The sequence below is a fragment of the Schistocerca gregaria genome, unplaced genomic scaffold (genome assembly GCF_023897955.1).
Source record: "Schistocerca gregaria isolate iqSchGreg1 unplaced genomic scaffold, iqSchGreg1.2 ptg000414l, whole genome shotgun sequence".
Lineage (NCBI taxonomy): Eukaryota > Metazoa > Arthropoda > Insecta > Orthoptera > Acrididae > Schistocerca > Schistocerca gregaria.
In genome coordinates, this window is record NW_026061847.1 from 1,351,590 (window position 1) to 1,373,173 (window position 21,584).

The window sequence follows — 21,584 nt, forward strand, 5'->3', positions numbered from 1 at the left end:
AATGTGCCTGTCAAGTTTCTTGTCTCCGTCTAAAAACTCACAGTTTATTCTTACCGTCAAATCCTGGTATCGACGATGGAACACACAAATAGCGTCGCGATTCAATACATCGATGTCTAGCGTAACTATCTACAAGGGTCTATTGGTGCCTCGGTCACCGGATTTTCGCGCTTTGTCAGTCTAGTTTACAAATCCGACTCAAAAGTGACAGTTAATTTTATTCCTCCCATCCTCTCAATTACGATGGAACACACATACTGCGATGGTTTTCATAACATAGTCTTCCAGCAGATTTATCTCCAAGCATCTATTTCTGCATGTTGTTCTCCAGCGAGTAAAGTTTCTGGAATCCGACGCAAATTTGACAGTTAATTGCGACATTCCCACCATCCTAACGTCGTTGCAACACAGAAATTGAGTCGCGATTTAATACATTGGTCATTAGCCGACTTATCTCCTAGGGTAAAACGTTGCCTCATACCCGATGGACGTACTGTTCGGCAGTCAAGTTTCTCTTCTCCCTCTCACGACTCACAGTTAATTCTTACCGTCAGATCCTAGTATTGACGATGAAACACACAAATAGCGTCGCGATTCAATACATCGATGTCCAGCGTAAGTATCTACAAAGGTGTAAATAGGTTCCTCGGTCACCGGATGGACGCGTTTTGTCAGTCTAGTTTACAAATCCTACGCAAAACTGGCAGTTAGTTTTATTCCTCCCATACTCTCAATTACGATGGAACACACATACTGCGATGGTATTCAGAACATCGTCTTCCAGCAGATTTATCTCCAAGCATGACTGGGTAAACACATGATTGTTCTCCTGCGAGGAAAGTTTCCGGAATCCGACGCAAATTTGACAGTTAATTGCGACATTCCTACCATCCTAATGACGATGCAACACAGAAATTGCGTCGCGATTCAATACATTGGTCACTAGCCGACTTATCTCCGAGGGTCTAACGCTGCCTCATACCAGATGGATAAACAATTTAGCTGTCAAGTTTCTTGTCTCCGTCTCAAAACGCACAATAAATTCTTACCGTCAGATCGTGGTATTGACGATGGAACACTCAAATTGCATCGCGATTCAATAGATCGATGTCCATCGTAACTATCTACTATTGGTGCCTCGGTCACCGGATGGTCGCGATTTGTCATCTAGTTTTCAAATCCGACGCGAAACTGACAGTTTATTTTATTCCTCGCATCCTCTCAATTACGATGGAACACACATACTGCGATGGTTTTCAGAACATCGTCTTCCAGCAGATTTATCTCCAAGCATCTACTACTGCCTGGGTCACCACATGATCGTTGTCCTGCGAGTAAAGTTTCGGGAATCCGACGCAAATTTGACAGTTAATTGCGACATTCCCACCATCCTAATGACGGTGCAACACAGAAATTGCGTGGCGATTCAATACATTGGTCACTAGCCGACTTATCTCCGATTGTCTAACGCTGCCTCTTGCCAGATGGATGTAAAACTTGGCTGTCAAGTTTCCTGTCTCCGTCTCAAAACTCACAGTTAATTCTTACCGTCAGATCCTGGTATTGACGAAGGAAAACACAAATAGCGTCGCGATTCAATATATCGTTGTCCAGCGTAACTATCTACAAGGGTCTATTCGTGCCTCGGTCACCGGATGATCGCGTTTTGTCATCTGGTTTTCAAATCCGACGCAGAACTAACAGTTAATTTTATTTCCTCTCATCCTTTCCTCTCATCCTCTGGATGACAATACACATACTGCGATGGTTTTCAGAACATTGTCTTCCAGCAGATTTATCTCCAAGCATCTATTAATGCCTGTTTCACCACATGTTGTTCTCCTGCGAGTAAAGTTTCGGAAATCCGACGCAAATTTGACAGTTAATTGCGACATTCCCACCATCCTAATGACGATGCAACACAGAAATTGCGTGGCGATTCAATACATTGGTCACTAGCCGACTTATCTCCGATTGTCTAACGCTGCCTTTTGCCAGATGGATGTACAACTTGGCTGTCAAGTTTCCTGTCTCCGTCTCAAAACTCACAGTTAATTCTTACCGTCAGATCCTGGTATTGACGAAGGAAAACACAAATAGCGTCGCGATTCAATACATCGTTGTCCAGCGTAACTATCTACAAGGGTCTATTCGTGCCTCGGTCACCGGATGGTCGCGTTTTGTCATCTGGTTTTCAAATCCGACGCAGAACTAACAGTTAATTTTATTTCCTCTCATCCTTTCCTCTCATCCTCTGAATGACAATACACATACTGCGAAGGTTTTCAGAACATTGTCTTCCAGCAGATTTATCTCCAAGCATCTATTACTGCCTGGGTCACCACATGTTGTCCTGCGAGTAAAGTTTCGGGAATCGGACGCAAATTTGACAGTTAATTGCGACATTCCCACCATCCTAACGACGTTGCAACACAGAAATTGCGTCGCGATTCAATACATCGGTCATTAGACGACTTATCTCCGAGGGTCTAACGCTGCCTCTTACCAGATGGATGTATAATTTGGCTGTCAAGTTTCTTGTCTCCGTCTCAAAACTCACAGTTAATTCTTAACGTCAGATCCTGGAATCGACGATGGAGCACACAAATAGCGTCGTGATTCAATACATCGATGTCCAGCGTAACTATCTACAAAGGTCTATTGGTGCCTCGGTCACCGGATGGTCGCGTTTTGTCATCTAGTTTTCAATCCGACGCAAAAATGATAGTTAATTTTATTTCCTTTCATCCTTTCCTCTCATCCTCTCAATGACGATGGAACACACATACTGCGATGGTTTTCAGAACATCGTCTTCCAGCAGATTTATCTCCAAGCATCTATTACTGCCTCGGTCACCACATGATCGTTGTCCTGCGAGTAAAGATTCGGGAATCCGACGCAAATTCGACAGTTAATTGCTACATTCCCACCATCCTAACGACGATGCAACACAGAAATTGCGTCGCGATTCAATGCATTGGTCACTAGCCGACTTATCTCCGAGGGTCTAACGCTGCCTCATACCAGATGGATGTACAATTTGCCTGTCAAGTTTCTTGTCTCCGTCTAAAAACTCACAGTTTATTCTTACCGTCAAATCCTGGTATCGACGATGGAACACACAAATAGCGTCGCGATTCAATACATCGATGTCTAGCGTAACTATCTACAAGGGTCTATTGGTCCCTCGGTCACCGGATTTTCGCGCTTTGTCAGTCTAGTTTACAAATCCGACTCAAAAGTGACAGTTAATTTTATTCCTCCCATCCTCTCAATTACGGTGGAACACACATACTGCGATGGTTTTCATAACATAGTCTTCCAGCAGATTTATCTCCAAGCATCTATTTCTGCCTGGGTCACCACATGTTGTTTTCCAGCGAGTAAAGTTTCTGGAATCCGACGCAAATTTGACAGTTAATTGCTACATTCCCACCATCCTAACGACGTTGCAACACAGAAACTGAGTCGCGATTCAATACATTGGTCATTAGCCGACTTATCTCCTAGGGTAAAACGTTGCCTCATACCCGATGGACGTACTGTTCGGCAGTCAAGTTTCTCTTCTCCCTCTTACGACTCACAGTTAATTCTTACCGTCAGATCCTGGTATTGACGATGAAACACACAAATAGCGTCGCGATTCAATACATCGATGTCCAGCGTAAGTATCTACAAAGGTGTAAATAGATTCCTCGGTCACCGGATGGTCGCGTATTGTCAGTCTAGTTTACAAATCCTACGCAAAACTGGCAGTTAGTTTTATTCCTCCCATACTCTCAATTACGATGGAACACACATACTGCGATGGTTTTCAGAACATCGTCTTCCAGCAGATTTATCTCCAAGCATGACTGGGTAAACACATGATTGTTCTCCTGCGAGGAAAGTTTCCGGAATCCGACGCAAATTTGACAGTTAATTGCGACATTCCCACCATCCTAATGACGATGCAACACAGAAATTGCGTCGCGATTCATTACATTGGTCACTAGCCGACTTATCTCCGAGAGTCTAACGCTGCCTCATACCAGATGGATAAACAATTTAGCTGTCAAGTTTCTTGTCTCCGTCTCAAAACGCACAATAAATTCTTACCGTCAGATCGTGGTATTGACGATGGAACACTCAAATAGCATCGCGATTCAATAGATCGATGTCCATCGTAAATATCTACTATTGGTGCCTCGGTCACTGGATGGTCGCGATTTGTCATCTAGTTTTCAAATCCGACGTGAAACTGACAGTTTATTTTATTCCTCGCATCCTCTCAATTACGATGGAACACACATACTGCGATGGTTTTCAGAACATCGTCTTCCAGCAGATTTATCTCCAAGCATCTATTACTGCCTGGGTCACCACAAGATCGTTGTCCTGCGAGTAAAGTTTCGGGAATCCGACTCAAATTTGACAGTTAATTGCTACATTCCCACCATCCTAATGACGATGCAACACAGAAATTGCGTCCCGATTCAATACATTGGTCACTAGCCGACTTATCTCCGAGGGTCTAACGCTGCCTCATACCAGATGGATGTACAATTTGGCTGTTAAGTTTCTTGTCTCCGTCTCAAAATTCATAGTTAATTCTTACCGTCAGATCCTGGTATTGACAATGGAACACACAAATAGCGTCGCGATTCTATACATCGATGTCCAGCGTAACTATCTACAAGGGTCTATTTGTGCTTCGGTCACCGGATATTCGCGTTTTGTCAGTCTAGTTTACAAATCCGAAGCAAAACTGTCAGTTAATTTTATTCCTCCCATACTCTCAATTACGATGGAACACACATACTGCGATGGTTTTAAAGAACATCGTCTTCCAGCAGATTTATCTCCAAGCATGTATGGGTCACCACATGTTTTTCTGCGAGTAAGGTTTCGGAAATCCGACGCAAATTTGAAAGTTAATTGCGACATTCACACCATCCCAATGACGATGCAACACAGAAATTGCGACGGGGTTCAATACAGTGTTCATTAGATGACTTATCTACGAGGGTCTAACGCTGCCTCATACCAGATGGATGTACAAATTGGCTGTCAAGTTTCTTGTCTCCGTCTCAACGCTGCCTCATACTAGATGGATGTACAAATTGGCTGTCAAGTTTCTTGTCTCCGTTTCAAAACTCACAGTTAATTCTTACCGTCAGATCCTGGTATTGACGATGGAACACACAAATCGCGTGGCGATTCTATACATTGATGTCCTGCGTAACTATCTACAAGTGTCTATTTGTGCTTCGGTCACCGGATATTCGCGTTTTGTCAGTCTAGTTTTCAAATCCGACGCAAAACTGATAGTTAATTTTATTCCTCAAGTACTCTCAATTACGATGGAACACACATACTGCGATGGTTTTCAGAACATCGTCTTCCAGCAGATTTATCTCCAAGCATCTACTACTGCCTGGGTCACCTCATGATCGTTGTCCTGCGAGTAAAGTTTCGGGAATCGGACGCAAATTTGACAGTTAAATGCGACATTCCCACCATCCTAACGACGTTGCAACACAGAAATTGAGTCGCGATTCTATACACTGGTCATTAGCCGACTTATCTCCGAGGGTCTAACGCTGCCTCATACCAGATGAAGGTACTCTTTGGCAGTCAAGTTTCTTGTCTCCGTCTCAAAACTCATAGGTAACTCTTACCGTCAGATCCTGGTATTGACGATGGAACACACAAATAGCGTCGCGATTCAATACATCGGTGTCTAGCGTAATTATCTACAAGGGTCGAATGGTGCCTCGGTCACCGGATGGACGCGTTTTGTCATCTAGTTTTCAAATCCGACGCAAAACTGACAGTTAATTTAATGTCCTCTCATCCTTCCCTCTCATCCTCTCAATGACGATGGAACACACATACTGCGATGGTTTTCAGAACATCGTCTCCCAGCAGATTTATCTCCAAGCATCTATTACTGCCTGGGTCACCACAAGATCGTTGTCCTGCGAGTAAAGTTTCGGGAATCCGACTCAAATTTGACAGTTAATTGCTTCATTCCCACCATCCTAATGACGATGCAACACAGAAATTGCGTCCCGATTCAATACATTGGTCACTAGCCGACTTATCTCCGAGGGTCTAACGCTGCCTCATACCAGATGGATGTACAATTTGGCTGTTAAGTTTCTTGTCTCCGTCTCAAAATTCACAGTTAATTCTTACCGTCAGATCCTGGTATTGACAATGGAACACACAAATAGCGTCGCGATTCTATACATCGATGTCCAGCGTAACTATCTACAAGGGTCTATTTGTGCTTCGGTCACCGGGTATTCGCGTTTTGTCAGTCTAGTTTACAAATCCGAAGCAAAACTGGCAGTTAATTTTATCCCTCCCATACTCTCAATTACGATGGAACACACATACTGCGATGGTTCTCTGAACATAGTCTTCGAGCAGATTTATCTCCAAGCATCCATTACTGCCTGGGTTACCACATGTTGTTCTCCTGCGAGTAAAGTTTCGGGAATCCGACGCAAATTTGACAGTTAATTGCGACACTCCCACCATCCTAACGACGTTGCAACACAGAAATTGAGTCGCGATTCAATACATTTTTCATTAGCCGACTTATCTCCGAGAGTCTAACGCTGACTCATACCAGATGGACGTACTGTTCGGCAGTCAAGTTTCTCATCTCCCTCTCACAACTCACAGTTAATTCTTACCGTCAGATCCTGGTATTGACAATGAAACACCAAATAGCGTCGCGATTCAATAGATCGATGTCCAGCGTAACTATCTACAAGGGTCTATTGGTGCATCGGTCACCGTATGGTCGCGTATTGTCAGTCTAGTTTTCAAATGCGAACCACACTGTCAGTTAATTTTATTCCTCCCATACTCTCAATTACGATGGAACACACATACTGCGATGGTTTTAAAGAACGTCGTCTTCCAGCAGATTTATCTCCAAGCATGTATGGGTCACCACATGTTTTTCTGCGAGTAAAGTTTCGGGAATCCGACGCAAATTTGAAAGTTAATTGCGACATTCACACCATCCCAATGACGATGCAACACAGAAATTGCGACGGGGTTCAATACAGTGTTCATTAGATGACTTATCTACGAGGGTCTAACGCTGCCTCATACCAGATGGATGTACAAATTGGCTGTCAAGTTTCTTGTCTCCGTCTCAACGCTGCCTCATACTAGATGGATGTACAAATTGGCTGTCAAGTTTCTTGTCTCCGTCTCAAAACTCACAGTTAATTCTTACCGTCAGATCCTGGTATTGACGATGGAACACACAAATCGCGTGGCGATTCTGTACATTGATTTCCAGCGTAACTATCTACAAGTGTCTATTTGTGCTTCGGTCACCGGATATTCGCGTTTTGTCAGTCTAGTTTTCAAATCCGACGCAAAACTGATAGTTAATTTTATTCCTCAAGTACTCTCAATTACGATGGAACACACATACTGCGATGGTTTTCAGAACATCGTCTTCCAGCAGATTTATCTCCAAGCATCTACTACTGCCTGGGTCACCACATGATCGTTGTCCTGCGAGTAAAGATTCGGGAATTCGACGCAAATTTGACAGTTAATTGCTACATTCCCACCATCCTAATGACGATGCAACACAGAAATTGCGTCGCGATTCAATACATTGGTCACTAGCCGACTTATCTCCGAGGGTCTAACGCTGCCTCATACCAAATGGACGTACCCTACGGCATGCAAGTTTCTCTTCTCCCTCTCAAAACTCACAGTTAATTCTTACCGTCAGATCCTGGTATTGACGATAAAACACACAAATAGCGTCGCGATTCAATACATCATTGTCTAGCGTAACTATCTATGAGGGTCTATTGGTGCCTCGGTCACCGGATGGTCGCGCTTTGTCAGTCTAGTTTTCAAATCCGACGCAAAACTGATAGTTAATTTTATTCCTCGCATACTCTCTATTACGATGGAACACACATACTGCGATGGTTTTCAGAACATCGCCTTCCAGCAGATTTATCTCTAAGCATGCATGGGTCACCACATGATCGTTCTCCTGCGAGTAAAGTTTCGGGAATCCGACGCAAATTTGACACTTAATTGCGACATTCCCACCATTCTAATGAAGTTGAAACACAGAAATTGAGTCGCGATTCAATACATTGGTCATTAGCCGACTTATCTCCGAGGGTCTAACGCTGCCTCATACCAGATGGACGTACTGTTCGGCAGTCAAGTTTCTCTTCTCCCTCTTACAACTCACAGTTAATTCTTACCGTCAGATCCTGGTATTGACGATGAAACACACAAATAGCGTCGCGAGTCAATATATCGATGTCCAGCGTAACTATCTACAAGGGTCTATTGGTGCCTCGCTCACCGGATGGTCGCGTTTTGTCATCTAGTTTCTAAATCTACCGCAAAAGTGACAGTTAATTTTATTCCTCTCAATGACGATGGAACACACATACTGCGATGGTTTTCAGAACATCGTCTTCCAGCAGATTTATCTCCAAGCATCCCTGGGTCACCACATGATCGATCTCCTGCGAGTAAAGTTTCGGGAAGCCGACGCAAATTTGACAGTTAATTGCGACATTCCCACCATCCTAATGACGATGCAAGACAGAAATTGCGTCGCGATTGAAAAATTGGTCACTAGCCGACTTATCTCCGAGGGTCTAACGCTGCCTCATACCCGACGGACGTACTCTTCGGCAGTCAAGTTTCTCTTCTCCATCTGATAACCCAAAGGTACTTCTTACCGTCAGATCCTGGTATTGACGATGTAACACACAATTAGCGCCACGATTCAATAGATCGATGTCTCGTGTAACTATCTACAAGGGTCTATTGGTGCCTTGGTCACCGGAAGATCTCGTTTTGTCATCTTGTTCTCAAATCCGACCCAAAACCGACAGTTAATTTTATTCCTCCCATACTCTCAATTACAATGGAACACAGATACTGCGATGGTTTTCAGAACATCGTCTTCCAGCAGATTTATCTCCAAGTATCTATTACTGCCTGGGTCACCACATGATCGTTTTCCTGCGAGTAAAGTTTCCGGAATCCGACGCAAATTTGACAGTTAATTGCGACAATCCCACCATCCTAATGACGATGCAACACAGAAATTGCGTCGCGATTCAATTCATTGGTCACTAACCTACTAATCTCCGAGGGTATACCGTGCCTCATACCAGATGGACGTACTCTACGGCATGCAAGTTTCTCTTCTCCCTCTCAAAACTCACAGTTAATTCTTACCGTCAGACCCTGGTATTGACGATGGAACACACAAATAGCGTCGCGATTCTATATATCGATGTCCAGCGTAACTATCTACAAGGGCCTATTGGTGCCACGGTCAGAGGATATTCGCGCTTTGTCAGTCTAGTTTTCAAATCCGACGCAAATTTGACAGTTAATTATGACATTCCCATCATCCTAATGACGATGCAACACAGAAATTGCGTCGCGATTCAATACATTGGTCACTAGCCGACATATCTCCGAGGTTCTATCGCTGCCTCATATCAGATGGACGTACTCTTTGGCAGTCAAGTTTGTTTTCTCCCTCTCATAACTCACAGTTAATTCTTACCGTCAGATCCTGGTATTGACGATGGAACACACAAATATCGTCGCGATACAATAGATCGACGTCCAGCGTATCTATCTACAAGGGCCTATTGGTGCCTCGGTCACTGGAAGGTCGCGTTTTGTCATCTATTTTTCAAATCCGACGCAAAACTGACATTTAATTTTATTTTCCCTCATCATCTCAATGACGATGGAACACACATACTGCGATGGTTTACAGAACATCGTCTTCCAGCAGATTTATCTCCAAACATCTATTACTGCCTGGGTCACCACATGATTGTTCTCCTGCGAGTAAAGTTTCGGGAATCCGACGCAAATTTGACAGTTAATTGCAACATTCCCACCATCATAATGACGATGCAACACAGAAATTGCGTCGCGATTCAATACATTGGTCACTAGCCGACTTATCTCCGAGGTTCTATCGCTGTCTCATACCAGATGGACGTACTCTTTGGCAGTCAAGTTTGTTTTCTCCCTCTCATAACTCACAGTTAATTCTTACCGTCAGATCCTGGTATTGGCGATGGAACACACAAATAGCGTCGCGATTCTATACATCGATGTCCAGCGTAACTATCTACAAGGGTCTATTGGTGCCTCGGTCACCGGGTGGTCGCGTTTTGTCCGACGCAAAACTGACAGTTAATTTTATTCCTCCCATACTCTCAATTACGGAGGAACACACATACTGCTATGGTTTTCAGAACATCGTCTTCCAGCAGATTTAACTCCAAGCATCTATTACTGCCTGGGTCTCCACATGATCGTTGTCCTGCGAGTAAAGTTTCGGGAATCCGACGCAAATTTAACAGTTAATTGCGACATTCCCACCATCCTAATGACGATGCAACACAGAAATTGCGTCGCGATTCAATACATTGGTCACTAGCCGACTTATCTCCGAGGGTCTAACGCTGCCTCATACCAGATGGACGTACCCTACGGCATGCAAGTTTCTCTTCTCCCTCTCAAAACTCACAGTTAATTCTTACCGTCAGATTCTGGTATTGACGAAAAAACACACAAATAGCGTCGCGATTCAATACATCATTGTCTAGCGTAACTATCTATGAGGGTCTATTGGTGCCTCGGTAACCGGATGGTCGCGCTTTGTCAGTCTAGTTTTCAAATCCGACGCAAAACTGATAGTTAATTTTATTCCTCGCATACTCTCTATTACGATGGAACACACATACTGCGATGGTTTTCAGAACATCGCCTTCCAGCAGATTTATCTCTAAGCATGCATGGGTCACCACATGATCGTTCTCCTGCGAGTAAAGTTTCGGGAATCCGACGCAAATTTGACACTTAATTGCGACATTCCCACCATTCTAATGAAGTTGAAACACAGAAATTGAGTCGCGATTCAATACATTGGTCATTAGCCGACTTATCTCCGAGGGTCTAACGCTGCCTCATACCAGATGGACGTACTGTTCGGCAGTCAAGTTTCTCTTCTCCCTCTTACAACTCACAGTTAATTCTTACCGTCGGATCCTGGTATTGACGATGAAACACACAAATAGCGTGGCGAGTCAATACATCGATGTCCAGCGTAACTATCTACAAGGGTCTATTGGTGCCTCGCTCACCGGATGGTCTCGTTTTGTCATCTAGTTTTCAAATCCGACGCAAAACTGACAGTTAATTTTATTTCCTCTCATCCACTCAATGACGATGGAACACACATACTGCGATGGTTTTCAGAAAATCGTCTTCCAGCAGATTTATCTCCAAGCATGCCTGGGTTACCACATGATCGTTCTCCTGCCAGTACAGTTTCGGGAATCCGACGCAAATTTGACAGTTAATTGCTACTTTCCCACCATCCTAATGACGACGCAACACAGAAATTGCGTCGTGATTCAATACATTGGTCACTAGCCGACTTATTTCCGAGGGTCTAACGCTGCCTCGTACTAGATGGACGTACTGTTTGGCAGTCAAGTTTGTTTTCTCCCTCTCATAGCTCACAGTTAATTCTTACTGTCAGATCCTGGTATTTACGAAGGAAAACACAAATGGCTTCGCGATTCAATAGATCGATGTCCAGCGTAACTAACTATAAGGGTCCATTGGTGCCTCGGTCACCGGATGGTCGCGTTTTGTTTTCTAGTTTTCAAATACGACGCAAAACTGACATATTATTTCCTCTCATCCTTTTCTCTCATCCTCTCAATGACGATGGAACACACATACTGCGATGGTTTTCAGAACATCGTCTTCCAGCAGATTTATCTCCAAGCATCTATTACTGCCTGGGTCACCATAAGATAGTTGTCCACCGAGTAAAGTTTCGCGAATCCGACGCAAATTTGAGAGTTAATTGCGACATTCCCACCATCCTAATGACGCTACAACACAGAAATTGCGTCGCGATTCAATACGTTGTTCAATAGCCGACTTATCTCCGAGGGTGAACGCTGCCTCATACCAGATGGATGTACAATTTGCCTGTCAAGTTTCTTGTCTCCGTCTCAAAACTCACATTTAATTCTTACCCTTCAGATCCTGGTATCGACGATGGAACACACAAATAGCGTCGCGATTCAATACATCAATGTCTAGCGTAACTATCTACAAGGGTCTATTGGTGCCTCGGTCACCGGATGGTCGCGCTTTGTCAGTCTAGTTTTAAAATCCGACGCAAAACTGACAGTTACTTTTATTCCTCCCATCCTCTCAATTACGATGAAACACACATACTGCAATGGTTTTCAGAACATCGTTTTCCAGCACATTTATCTCCAAGTATCTATTACTGCCTGGGTCACCACATGATCGTTTTCCTGCGAGTAAAGTTTCGGGAATCCGACGCAAATTTTACAGTAAATTGCGACATTCCCACAATCCTAATGACGATGCAACACAGAAATTGCGTCGCGATTCAATACATTGGTCACTAGCCGACTTATCTCCGAGGTTCTATCGCTGTCTCATACCAGATGGACGTACTCTTTGGCAGTCAAGTTTGTTTTCTCCCTCTCATAACTCACAGTTAATTCTTACCGTCAGATCCTGGTATTGGCGATGGAACACACAAATAGCGTCGCGATTCTATACATCGATGTCCAGCGTAACTATCTACAAGGGTCTATTGGTGCCTCGGTCACCGGGTGGTCGCGTTTTGTCCGACGCAAAACTGACAGTTAATTTTATTCCTCCCATACTCTCAATTACGGAGGAACACACATACTGCTATGGTTTTCAGAACATCGTCTTCCAGCAGATTTAACTCCAAGCATCTATTACTGCCTGGGTCTCCACATGATCGTTGTCCTGCGAGTAACGTTTCGGGAATCCGACGCAAATTTGACAGTTAATTGCGACATTCCCACCATCCTAATGACGATGCAACACAGAAATTGCGGCGCGATTCAATACATTGGTCACTAGCCGACTTATCTCCGAGGGTCTAACGCTGCCTCATACCAGATGGACGTACCCTACGGCATGCAAGTTTCTCTTCTCCCTCTCAAAACTCACAGTTAATTCTTACCGTCAGATTCTGGTATTGACGATAAAACACACAAATAGCGTCGCGATTCAATACATCATTGTCTAGCGTAACTATCTATGAGGGTCTATTGGTGCCTCGGTCACCGGATGGTCGCGCTTTGTCAGTCTAGTTTTCAAATCCGACGCAAAACTGATAGTTAATTTTATTCCTCGCATACTCTCTATTACGATGGAACACACATACTGCGATGGTTTTCAGAACATCGCCTTCCAGCAGATTTATCTCTAAGCATGCATGGGTCACCATATGATCGTTCTCCTGCGAGTAAAGTTTCGGGAATCCGACGCAAATTTGACACTTAATTGCGACATTCCCACCATTCTAATGAAGTTGAAACACAGAAATTGTGTCGCGATTCAATACATTGGTCATTAGCCGACTTATCTCCGAGGGTCTAACGCTGCCTCATACCAGATGGACGTACTGTTCGGCAGTCAAGTTTCTCTTCTCCCTCTTACAACTCACAGTTAATTCTTACCGTCGGATCCGGGTATTGACGATGAAACACACAAATAGCGTCGCGAGTCAATACATCGATGTCCAGCGTAACTATCTACAAGGGTCTATTGGTGCCTCGCTCACCGGATGGTCGCGTTTTGTCATCTAGTTTTCAAATCCGACGCAAAACTGACAGTTAATTTTATTTCCTCTCATCCACTCAATGACGATGGAACACACATACTGCGATGGTTTTCAGAAAATCGTCTTCCAGCAGATTTATCTCCAAGCATGCCTGGGTTACCACATGATCGTTCTCCTGCCAGTACAGTTTCGGGAATCCGACGCAAATTTGACAGTTAATTGCTACTTTCCCACCATCCTAATGACGACGCAACACAGAAATTGCGTCGCGATTCAATACATTGGTCACTAGCCGACTTATTTCCGAGGGTCTAACGCTGCCTCGTACTAGATGGACGTACTGTTTGGCAGTCAAGTTTGTTTTCTCCCTCTCATAGCTCACAGTTAATTCTTACTGTCAGATCCTGGTATTTACGACGGAAAACACAAATAGCTTCGCGATTCAATAGATCGATGTCCAGCGTAACTAACTAGAAGGGTCCATTGGTGCCTCGGTCACCGGATGATCGCGTTTTGTTGTCTAGTTTTCAAATACGACGCAAAACTGACATATTATTTCCTCTCATCCTTTCCTCTAATCCTCTCAATGACGATGGAACACACATACTGCGATGGTTTTCAGAACATCGTCTTCCAGCAGATTTATCTCCAAGCATCTATTACTGCCTGGGTCACCATAAGATAGTTGTCCACCGAGTAAAGTTTCGCGAATCCGACGCAAATTTGAGAGTTAATTGCGACATTCCCACCATTCTAATGACGAAGCAACAAAGAAATTACGCCGCGATTCAATACATTGGTCACTAGCCGAATTATCTCCGAGGGTCTAACGCTGCCTCATACCAGATGGATGTTCAATTTGGCAGTCAAGTTTCTCTTCTCCCTCTCATAACTCACAGTTATTACTTACCGTCAGATCCTGGTATTGACGATGGAACACACAAATAGCGTCGCGATTCTATACATCGATGTCCAGCGTAACTCTCTACAAGGGTCTATGTGTGCTTCGGTCACCGGATGGTCGCGTTTTGTCAGTCTAGTTTTCAAATCCAACGTAAAACTGACAGTTAATTTTATTCCTCGCATACTCTCTATTACGATGGAACACACATACTGTGATGGTTTTCAGAACATCGTCTTCCTTCAGTTTTATCTCCAATCATCTACTACTGCCTGGGTCACCACATGTTGTTGTACTGCGAGTAAAGTTTCGTGAATCCGACGCAAATTTGACAGTTAATTGCGACATTCCCACCATCCTAATGACGATGCAACACAGAAATTGCGTCGCGATTCAATACATTGGTCACTAGCCGACTTATCTCCGAGGGTCTGACGCTGCCCCATACCAGATGGATGTAAAATTTGGCAGTCAAGTTTGTTTTCTCCCTCTCATAACTCACAGTTAATTCTTACCGTCAGATCCTGGTATTGACGATGGAACAAACAAATAGCGTCGCGATTCAATACATCGATGTCCAGCGTAACTATCTACAAGGGTCTATTGGTGCCTCGGTCACCGGATGGTCGCGTTTTGTCATCTAGTTTTCAAATCCGACGCAAAACTGACAGTTAATTTTATTTCCTCTCATCCACTCAATGACGATGGAACACACATACTGCGATGGTTTTTAGAACATTGTCTTCGTGTAGATTTGTCTCCAAGCATCTATTACTGCCTGGGTCACCACACGATAGTTGTCCTACGTATAAAGTTTCGGGAATCCGACGCAAATTTGACAGTTAATTGGGACTTTCCCACCATCCTAATGACGATGCAACACAGAAATTGCGTCGCGATTCAATACATTGGTCACTTGCCGAATTATCTCCGAGGCTCTAACGATGCCTCATACGAGATGGATGTACAATTTGGCGGTCAAGTTTCTCTTCTCCCTCTCATAACTCACAGTTATTACTTACCGTCAGATCCTGGTATTGACGATGGAACACACAAATAGCGTCGCGGTTCTATACATCGATGTCCAGCGCAACTATCTACAAGGGTCTATTTGTGCCTCGGTCACCGGATGGTCGCGTTTTGTCAGTCTAGTTTTCAAATCCACCGTAAAACTGACAGTTAATTTTATTCCTCGCATACTCTCTATTACGATGGAACACACATACTGCGATGGTTTTCAGAACATCGTCTTCCAGCAGATTTATCTCCAAGCATGCATGGGTCACCACATGATCATTCTCCTGCGAGTAAAGTTTCGGGAATCCGACGCAAATTTGACAGTTAATTGCGACATTCCCATCATCCTAATGACAATGCAACACAGAAATTGCGTCGCGATTCAATACATTGGTCATTAGCCGACTTATCTCCGAGCGTCTAACGCTTCCTCATAAAAGATGGACGTACTCTACGGCATGCAAGTTTCTCTTCTCCCTCTCATAACCCACAGTTAATGCTTACCGTCAGATCCTGGTATTGACGATGGAACACACAAATAGCGTCGCGATTCAATACATCATTGTCTAGCGTAACTATTTACGAGGGTCTACTGGTGCCTCGGTCACCGGATGGACGCGTTTTGTCATCTAGTTTTCAAATCCGACGCAAAACTGACAGTTAATTTTATTTCCTCTCATCCACTCATTTACGATGGAACACACACACTGCGATGGTTTTCAGAACATCGTCTTCCAGCAGATTTATCTCCAAGCATCTATTTCTGCCTGGGTCACCACATGTTGTTCTCCTGCGAGTAAAGTTTCGTTAATCCGCCGCAAACTGACAGTCAATTTTATTCCTCCCATCCTCTCAATTACGATGGAACACACATACTGCGATAGTTTTCAGAACATCGTCTTCCAGCTTATTTATCTCCAAGCATCTATTACTGCCTGGGTCACCACATGATCGTTCTCCTGCGAGTACAGTTTCGGGAATCCGACGCAAATATGACAGTTAATTGCGACTTTCCCACCATCCTAATGACGATGCAACACAGAAATTGCGTCGAGATTCAATACATTGGTCACTAGCCGAATTATCTCCGAGGGTCTAACGCTGCCTCATACCAGATGGATGTACAGTTTGGCGGTCAAGTTTCTCTTCTCCCTCTCATAACTCACAGTTATTACTTACCGTCAGATCCTGGTATTGACGATGGAACACACAAATACCGTTGCGATTCTATACATGGATGTCCAGCGTAACTATCTACAAGGGTCTATTGGTGCCTCCGTCACAGGATGGACGCGTTTTGTCAGGCTACTTCACAAATCCGACACAAAACTGGCAGTTAATTTTATTCCTCCCATACTCTCAATTACGATGGAACACACATACTGCGATTGTTTTCAGAACATCGTCTTCCAGCAGATTTATCTCCAAGCATGTCTGGGTCACGACAAGATCGTTGTCCAGCGAGTAAAGTTTCGGGAATCCGACGCAAATTTGACAGTTAATTGCGACTTTCCAGCCATCCTAATGACGCTGCAACACCGAAATTGCGTCGCGATTCAATACATTGGTCACTAGCGGACTTATCTCCGAGGGTCTAACGCTGCCTCATAAAAGATGGACGTACTCTACGGCATGCAAGTTTCTCTTCTCCCTCTCATAACTCACAGTTAATTCTTACCGTCAGATCCTGGTATTGACGATGGAACACTCAAATAGCGTCGCGATTCAATACATCTTTGTCTAGCGTAACTATCTACGAGGGTCTATTGGTGCCTCGGTCACCGGGTGGTCGCGTTTTGTCATCTAGTTTTCAATTCCGACGCAAAACTGACAGTTAATTTTATTTCCTCTCTTCCACTCAATGACGATGGAACACACATACTGCGATGGTTTTTAGAACATTGTCATCGTGCAGATTTGTCTCCAAGCATCTATAACTGCCTGGGTCACCACATGATCGTTGTCCTACGTATTAAGTTTCGAGAATCCAACGCAAATTTGACAGTTAATTGCGACATTCCCACCATCCTAACGACGTTGCAACACAGAAATTGCGTCGCGATTCAATACATTGGTCATTAGCCGACTTATGTCCGTGGGACTAACGCTGCCTCATACGAGATGAAAGTACTCTTTGGCAGTAAAGTTTCTTTTCTCCCTCTCAAAACTCACAGTTAATTCTTACCGTCAGATCCTGGTATCTACGATGGAACACACAAATAGCGTCGCGATTCAATACATCGATGTCCAGATTAACTATCTACAAGGGTCTTTTGGGGCCTCGGTCACCGGATATTCGCGCTTTGTCAGTCTAGTTTTCAAATCCGACGCAAAACTGACAGTTAATTTTATTTCCTCTCATCCACTCATTTACGATGGAACACACATACTGCGATGGTTTTCAGAACATCGTCTTCCAGCAGATTTATCTCCAAACATCTATTTCTGCCTGGGTCACCACATGTTGTTCTCCTGCGAGTAAAGTTTCGTTAATCCGCCGCAAACTGACAGTCAATTTTATTCCTCCCATCCTCTCAATTACGATGGAACACACATACTGCGATAGTTTTCAGAACATCGTCTTCCAGCATATTTATCTCCAAGCATCTATTACTGCCTGGGTCACCACATGATCGTTCTCCTGCGAGTACAGTTTCGGGAATCCGACGCAAATTTGACACTTAATTGCGACTTTCCCACCATCCTAATGACGATGCAACACAGAAATTGCGTCGCGATTCAATACATTGGTCACTAGCCGAATTATCTCCGAGGGTCTAACGCTGCCTCATACCAGATGGATGTACAATTTGGCAGTCAAGTTTCTCTTCTCCCTCTCATAACTCGCAGTTATTACTTACCGTCAGATCCTGGTATTGACGATGGAACACACAAATAGCGTCGCGATTCTATACATCGATGTCCAGCGTAACTCTCTACAAGGGTCTATGTGTGCTTCGGTCACCGGATGGTCGCGTTTTGTCAGTCTAGTTTTCAAATCCAACGTAAAACTGACAGTTAATTTTATTCCTCGCATACTCTCTATTACGATGGAACACACATACTGCGATGGTTTTCAGAACATCGTCTTCCAGCAGATTTATCTCCAAGCATGCATGGGTCACCACATGATCGTTCTCCTGCGAGTAAAGTTTCGGGAATCCGACGCAAATTTGACAGTTAATTGCGACATTCCCATCATCCTAATGACAATGCAACACAGAAATTGCGTCGCGATTCAATACATTGGTCACTAGCCGACTTATCTCCGAGCGTCTTACGCTGCCTCATAAAAGATGGACGTACTCTACGGCATATAAGTTTCTCTTCTCCCTCTCATAACCCACAGTTAATGCTTACCGTCAGATCCTGGTATTGACGATGGAACACACAAATAGCGTCGCGATTCAATACATCATTGTCTAGCGTAACTATCTACGAGGGTCTACTGGTGACACGGTCACCGGATGGACGCGTTTTGTCATCTAGTTTTCAAATCCGACGCAAAACTGACAGTTAATTTTATTTCCTCTCATCCACTCATTTACGATGGAACACACATTCTGCGATGGTTTTCAGAACCTCGTCTTCCAGCAGATTTATCTCCAAGCATCTATTTCTGCCTGGGTCACCACATGTTGTTCTCCTGCGAGTAAAGTTTCGTTAATCCGCCGCAAACTGACAGTCAATTTTATTCCTCCCATCCTCTCAATTACGATGGAACACACATACTGCGATAGCTTTCAGAACATCGTCTTCCAGCATATTTATCTCCAAGCATCTATTACTGCCTGGGTCACCACATGATCGTTCTCCTGCGAGTACAGTTTCGGGAATCCGACGCAAATATGACAGTTAATTGCGACTTTCCCACCATCCTAATGACGATGCAACACAGAAATTGCGTCGCGATTCAATACATTGGTCACTTGCCGAATTATCTCCGAGGCTCTAACGATGCCTCATACGAGATGGATGTACAATTTGGCGGTCAAGTTTCTCTTCTCCCTCTCATAACTCACAGTTATTACTTACCGTCAGATCCTGGTATTGACGATGGAACACACAAATAGCGTCGCGGTTCTATACATCGATGTCCAGCGCAACTATCTACAAGGGTCTATTTGTGCCTCGGTCACCGGATGGTCGCGTTTTGTCAGTCTAGTTTTCAAATCCACCGTAAAACTGACAGTTAATTTTATTCCTCGCATACTCTCTATTACGATGGAACACACATACTGCGATGGTTTTCAGAACATCGTCTTCCAGCAGATTTATCTCCAAGCATGCATGGGTCACCACATGATCATTCTCCTGCGAGTAAAGTTTCGGGAATCCGACGCAAATTTGACAGTTAATTGCGACATTCCCATCATCCTAATGACAATGCAACACAGAAATTGCGTCGCGATTCAATACATTGGTCATTAGCCGACTTATCTCCGAGCGTCTAACGCTTCCTCATAAAAGATGGACGTACTCTACGGCATGCAAGTTTCCTCTCTCCCTCTCATAACCCACAGTTAATGCTTACCGTCAGATCCTGGTATTGACGATGGAACACACAAATAGCGTCGCGATTCAATACATCATTGTCTAGCGTAACTATTTACGAGGGTCTACTGGTGCCTCGGTCACCGGATGGACGCGTTTTGTCATCTAGTTTTCAAATCCGACGCAAAACTGACAGTTAATTTTATTTCCTCTCATCCACTCATTTACGATGGAACACACACACTGCGATGGTCTTCAGAACATCGTCTTCCAGCAGATTTATCTCCAAGCATCTATTTCTGCCTGGGTCACCACATGTTGTTCTCCTGCGAGTAAAGTTTCGTTAATCCGCCGCAAACTGACAGTCAATTTTATTCCTCCCATCCTCTCAATTACGATGGAACACACATACTGCGATAGTTTTCAGAACATCGTCTTCCAGCTTATTTATCTCCAAGCATCTATTACTGCCTGGGTCACCACATGATCGTTCTCCTGCGAGTACAGTTTCGGGAATCCGACGCAAATATGACAGTTAATTGCGACTTTCCCACCATCCTAATGACGATGCAACACAGAAATTGCGTCGAGATTCAATACATTGGTCACTAGCCGAATTATCTCCGAAGGTCTAACGCTGCCTCATACCAGATGGATGTACAGTTTGGCGGTCAAGTTTCTCTTCTCCCTCTCATAACTCACAGTTATTACTTACCGTCAGATCCTGGTATTGACGATGGAACACACAAATACCGTTGCGATTCTATACATGGATGTCCAGCGTAACTATCTACAAGGGTCTATTGGTGCCTCCGTCACAGGATGGACGCGTTTTGTCAGGCTACTTCACAAATCCGACACAAAACTGGCAGTTAATTTTATTCCTCCCATACTCTCAATTACGATGGAACACACATACTGCGATTGTTTTCAGAACATCGTCTTCCAGCAGATTTATCTCCAAGCATGTCTGGGTCACGACAAGATCGTTGTCCAGCGAGTAAAGTTTCGGGAATCCGACGCAAATTTGACAGTTAATTGCGACTTTCCAGCCATCCTAATGACGCTGCAACACCGAAATTGCGTCGCGATTCAATACATTGGTCACTAGCGGACTTATCTCCGAGGGTCTAACGCTGCCTCATAAAAGATGGACGTACTCTACGGCATGCAAGTTTCTCTTCTCCCTCTCATAACTCACAGTTAATTCTTACCGTCAGATCCTGGTATTGACGATGGAACACTCAAATAGCGTCGCGATTCAATACATCTTTGTCTAGCGTAACTATCTACGAGGGTCTATTGGTGCCTCGGTCACCGGGTGGTCGCGTTTTGTCATCTAGTTTTCAATTCCGACGCAAAACTGACAGTTAATTTTATTTCCTCTCTTCCACTCAATGACGATGGAACACACATACTGCGATGGTTTTTAGAACATTGTCTTCGTGCAGATTTGTCTCCAAGCATCTATAACTGCCTGGGTC